The sequence below is a fragment of the Symphalangus syndactylus genome, chromosome 3 (assembly GCF_028878055.3).
Source record: "Symphalangus syndactylus isolate Jambi chromosome 3, NHGRI_mSymSyn1-v2.1_pri, whole genome shotgun sequence".
Taxonomy (NCBI): domain Eukaryota; kingdom Metazoa; phylum Chordata; class Mammalia; order Primates; family Hylobatidae; genus Symphalangus; species Symphalangus syndactylus.
In genome coordinates, this window is record NC_072425.2 from 125467300 (window position 1) to 125473299 (window position 6000).

The window sequence follows — 6000 nt, forward strand, 5'->3', positions numbered from 1 at the left end:
CAGCTTTGCTAAGACACAGGAGAAGCGCTTTCCAAGCAGAGGCAAGTGCCAAGATGCCGAGGCAGGAGACAGATTGGCAGGCTCTGGACTGATGTATCTGGACCATGGTAAATATCCGGAAGAGGGACATAAAAAAGGAGGTTGGAGAAGTAAGTGTGGGCCTGATAATGTAAGGGAGCTAGGCCAAGCAAGGGAGTTTAGATTCCATCCCATGGGCTTGGAGTCAGTAGTCCTTGGTTCAAGCTCTGGCTACACTATTTATTAGATGTGTGACCTTGGGTAGCCATCTCACCTCCTTCCACCTCATAAGGTTGTGCAATTAAATGTGCTAAAGTCTGGGAAGTGTGTAGCATATAGTAAGCCCTCCAGAAAAAGATAGATGGAGAGAGAGAGAGAGATTTTTCCCAGCTAGGTGGTCAATGGGATTCTGCCCAGTTTCCTCCTCACACCTGGCTGGCTTCTGGGATAATAAAATGAATTTCCAGGTGTTATCTCTTCTCTCCCTGCCTCCGAGCTAGAGGAACTCTTTCCTCTGGGCGCAAATCACCTCACATCGTATATGACGTAAGGATTAAATTGTTTCAAATTGAAAATGTAGCATGATGACACCAAAGTGGTAAAAGAAAAAAAAAGATACTTGTAATCCTACCATCCTAATTCAAGGACTGTTTCCATATTTGAGCATCATTCTAAAGTTCTTTCTCATGTATGCATGTGTATAAAGCTATAGTCATAATCACAATTGTGTATATACATATATACAAATGCATACTCATAACACAGTTGTAATCACAGTGTGCATATTTTGATAAAGGCTTTTAATATTATTATGAAAGACCTCTGTAGATTTCACAACCTAACTGGATTTAAAAAAAGAACCTTCAGTTCTGAAAGTTCTTTGAGAACTTTAAACTGCTTTACAGAAATAAGATTGTCGGTGGTTTTTATGTTACTTCAATAACCAGTTCTGGCATTTCATAGTATTCACTCTTTGAACATTCTTCTTTATAGCAATTCTACCTACGTCCATGTGGTTGCCTTCCTGTTTAGAAGAAGTGCCCTTTCAATAACAATCCTTGTGCAGACATCAAGTGACACCTGGAAAAGAAACCTTTTTGTTTGTTGCTGGGGAGCCTTCTCATCAGTAAAGAAAGCAGGATAAGTGAGAGCACCGACAATGCTGATGGGATGCAGGCTTTAATAACTACCGTCGACCTGAGAGAAGGAACACCATGCCTGCTCTCGACAGATTTTTAAAAGTTTTCAGTAACTCACTTCTTCATAAGCAAAGACCTACATTTGTTTGCTTCCATAATACTAATCCATTGAACTCGATTTTACTCTTTGAGTCCAGGAGATTGCAATCTGGGTAACTTGGAATCTACGAGGAACGTGAGAAGAGAGGGCCCTTTCCTATACTTTCCCTTCTATATTGCATGGAGATGGGGGAAAAGCGGACAGAGAGTGGAAGAAAATTCAAATATGGGAGACTGAACTCAGCATCTTCTAAACTTCAAAGAAATGTCCACTCAGAATGAAAGGAGTGAGATTGAAAGTTAAGTTTTCCTTTCTCCATCAACAGCCTAAATAATGGTATGCTGCAGTCTCTTTGCAACCTTTTATTAGATGGATCATTGCAATTAATTAATATACCACTCACATCTAATCAAATGGTGGCTCCAACTAAACCTGAAGTTTCTTTTTATCTCTGTGCATTTTAAAGAGTTTATTAATGTATTCGGATTTTTTTCTCATTTTGATTCAAGTACCTGGGTTTTAAACTAGAAAAAAAATTGTTAACTGTTTAATGTGACTGGCACAGTATGGGGATGATAGTTCTTCAAAACTTGTGATTTAAGAAGGCAAATTTCCACTAAATAGAATTTGATAATTTCATTTCTTGCTTTTAAATTCATTATCAGGACGTACTAGTGTCTGGGTGGAAGACTTTAAGCAGAGCTAACTGAGTTAACTAACCAATGAAGGCCTTCAGAACTTAACCTCCATAAATTAATTTAGGTGTATTTTAAGTACTTTTTGGTTCTTCATTTCCTGTACTAGTCATTTGTTCTCATATATGGGGCACACTTCAATTAATACATTAACCATACAGATTTTAGGATTCTAGCCATCCCTTTTTCCACCACACACAATTGTTTTCCTGGTTATCTTTGTTGTTTCACATGGTCAGGTGTTTATTGTCAAGTGACAAGTTCAGTGACAAGTACAATGTTATTCAATGCCTTCAAACAGGATAATGACACATAAGTTTCTAAATACAAGCTGTTGAAAGAACACAAAGAAGTTGTTGCCGTGCCTTAAGAAGCATGCTAAGTCCTGAAGCAGAGCCCACAGATCGGCAAGAATTGCTCACCATACAGGGGCTTCCTACAGGTAATAGAATATTCCTACCAGAGTGAAATTTGTCATATATGCTTGTGGTCCTGAGTTAGAATGTCTAACTTGAGTACTAATTGAGCAGAAAATGTCAACCCTCTTGGAATAGAGTAACATCTGGGTCTTGCTAAAACCTATTAAACTAATTATTGTGCAGATCAAAATATGCAGTGCTTTAATTAACTCTGTGTTTTAATACCCATAGTCACATGATGGTATGTATCATATTAGACATTCTTCTGGTTAAGATGCTGACTAGAAAGACAAACTTTCAAATTAATAGCGTACTTCAGTTAATAGTCATAGGAGAGAAAATGCACTTAACATATAAAGAAATACAAATAGAAATAGTATTTCCAAGACTGACTAAGAAATGGGCACATAAATTTACAACCATACTAGGTACAATCCTAGCTTGTAAACAACAATTTATATAATAACAGATGCCCTTCTACTTCTGGCCTTTTTGTTAAAACCTTAAGTACTGGAATCCAATCGATATTTTTCCTTTCAAGGTGTAATTTCAAAGTTAAGTATTTAAATATGACAAATAGTAAAATCTATGAAAACTTTGATCATTTCCCCTATATTGTAAATATTTGAATATGAAATGATAGAAACTCTCTCTTTCTTTTCTCTCTCTCCTTCCTTCCTTCTTTGCCTTCTTTCCTTCCTTCCTTCTTTCTTTCTTTCTCTCTTTTCTTTCTTTTTCTTTCTTTCTCTTTCTTTTCTTTCTTTTTCTTTCTTTCTTTTCTTTCTTTTTTATTTTTATTTTTCCACAGGATCTGACTCTGTCATCCAGGCTGTAGTGCAGTGGTGCAATTTCAGCTCACTGCAACCTCCACTTCTTGGGCTCAAGCCATCCTCCCACCGCAGCCTCCCGAGTAGCTGGGTCTACAGGTGTGAGCCACCAGGCTTGGCTAATTTTCATATTTTTTGTAGAGAATTGGTTTCACCATGTTGGCCAGGCTGGTCTCGAACTCCTGGACTGAAGCAATCTGCCCACCTCAGCCTCCCAAAATACTGTGATAACAGGCAAGAGCCATTGTGCCCGCCCTGAAATGATAGACTCTTTACATCTTTTTCCTATTTGCTTTTAAGACTGATCCAACTGTGATGACATGGGAACAATTTAATGTGCTTCCCCTCATGGCTTATCAAATTGCTCCCTTGAAACACCACTGTATCCTGCATCCATTTCCAATGCAGCCATCTATTCATTTATTCTGGGTTATTTTCACTAATTCATTTAGGGTTATTTTTGTTCATTCCATCATTCAACAGATATTTATGAGGCACCTGCTGTGTGCCAGGCACTGTTTTACAGCTGTTCTTTACTGCTCTATTCCAATTTCTCTTTTCAGTTTAATTTCCTCCAAATTCCTTCCTTGATAGTTTTCAATGGTTATTTGCCCCGATCTCCTACACCTCTCTTTTTGAGGGGTGTATCCAATGTAGATTTGTGTTATCCAGCAATTTTCCAGAAAGGCAAATAACCTGGGCCAGAGGGTTTTCTCCCATGTAACTCACTGTCCGCCTGGGACTCCCACTAAAACTGCCTTTTTTTTTTTTTTTGGAGATGAGGTCTCATTCTGTTTTCCAGGCTGGAGTACAGTGGCCAGATCACAGCTCACTGCAGCCTTGACTCCAGAGGCTCAAGTGAGTCTACCGTGTTAGTCCTCCAAGTAGCTGGGACTCCTGGTGTAAACCATCATCACACCCATCTAAAACTGTCTTTAACATAAAGCAGATTATAAGGCGTCAGTAGGATGAGAAAGGAAAATAGAAACCCAATACTTACTGCAAATACTATGCAAATCATATATAATTTCTCAGGTTGGTTTAAAAATCATATTTCAATAGATTTAGATGATACAGTGTGGCTCTGTGTCCCAACCCAAATCTCGTCTCGAATCATAATCCCCATAATCCCCATGCGTTGATGGCAGGACCTGGTGGGAGGTGATTGGATCATGGGGGCGATTTCTTCCATACTGTTCTCGTGAGAGTGAGTGAACTCTCCTAAGATCTGGTGGTTTTATAAGCATCTGACATTTCCCCTGCTTGCACTTCTCTCTCCTGCCACCATGTGAAAAAGACCTCTCTTTTCCCTTTGTCTTCCTCCACGATTGTGAGTTTCCTGAGGCCTCCCCAGCCATGTGGAACTGTGAGTCAATTAAACCTCTTTCCTTTATAAATTACCAGTCTCAGGTAGTTCTTTATAGCAGTGTGAGAACAGACTAATACAATAGGGTTGCCTTTTGGATTGCTGAAAATATTTTGGAATTAGATAGAGGTGCTAGTTGTACAACACTGTAAATGTACTAAATGCCATTGGATTGTTCATTTTAAAATGATTAATTTTATGTTACGTGAACTTCACCTTAATAAAAATAATTTTTAAATCATATTTCACACCAGTCATGGTGGCTTGTATCTGTAATCCTAGCTACTCAGGAGGAGGAATGCTTGAGGCCAGGAGTTGGAGACCAGCCTGGGCAACGTAGTGAGAGTCTGTTTCTTAAAAAATTGTTTTAAAAATCATATTTCACTATTTTTGTCCATGTTGATAACATTGTGAACCTCCCCATCCTCACTGCAGTAAGCTAGGGATAGTCCACATATAAGCTCAGTGCATTAAGCATAATGCCATTATTAACTAAAGCTTCTCAAAATGTGAAGTTTAACTTTAGTAGGACAGCATTAAGCCAAAGAGGCTGTAAACACTGGCAAGATACAACCACTCTGTTCTGATGGATAGCCCATTTGCTCCACATGACTCTGAATGCTGGAACAAATATGACCTCCACCTGTGGGCAGAGAGCAGTTCCTACTAACTACCTAACAATGATAAGGTGCAAGTCTTCCTTATGGATTGACCTGGAGGAGAGAACACAGATTTCAGAGATCTGTAGGAAAAGATGGCTGGGATTCTGGAATGATAAGGAATTATAACAGGCTGTTATTCACAAGTTGATATTTGTTAGAAATGGATCTAGCGGTCAGGTCAGAAAAGAAGATCTGATGGTAGTAGACCTGTTTTGTGTTTTTTAAGGGTAGGCAGTTGGTTTTTCTACATTTAATTGAAGAAAGGGCTGAATGGGCCAGGTGCAGAGGCTCATGCCTATAATCTTTGAGAGGCTCAGGGGGGAGGATTGCTTGAGCCCAGGAGTTTGAGACTAGCCTGGGCAACATGGTGAAACCTCATCTCTACAGGAAAAAAAAAAAATTAGCCGGGCATGGTGGTGTGTGCCTGTCTGTAGTCCTAGCTACTTAGGTGGCTGAGGTGGGAGGATCATTGGAGCCCAGGCAGTTAAGGCTGCAGTGAGCCAAGATTGTGCCGCCGCATTCCAGCCTGGGTAACAGAGCAAGATCCTGTCTCAAAAGAAAGGCGGGGGATGGGAGAGGGCTGAATATTTTTGCCAATTAAAGAAAATTTATTTCCTTTTATTTCATCCTACCCTCATTACCCTACTCAGCCTCTTGGTAATTTCTATATTTGTTTTATGTGTATTATTATTGCAAATTAGAACTCAAGATTTTCATAGTTAGGAGGTCTGAGCCTTACCCCTTTTCTATAAGTACATGTCCTGGTTTATAGAT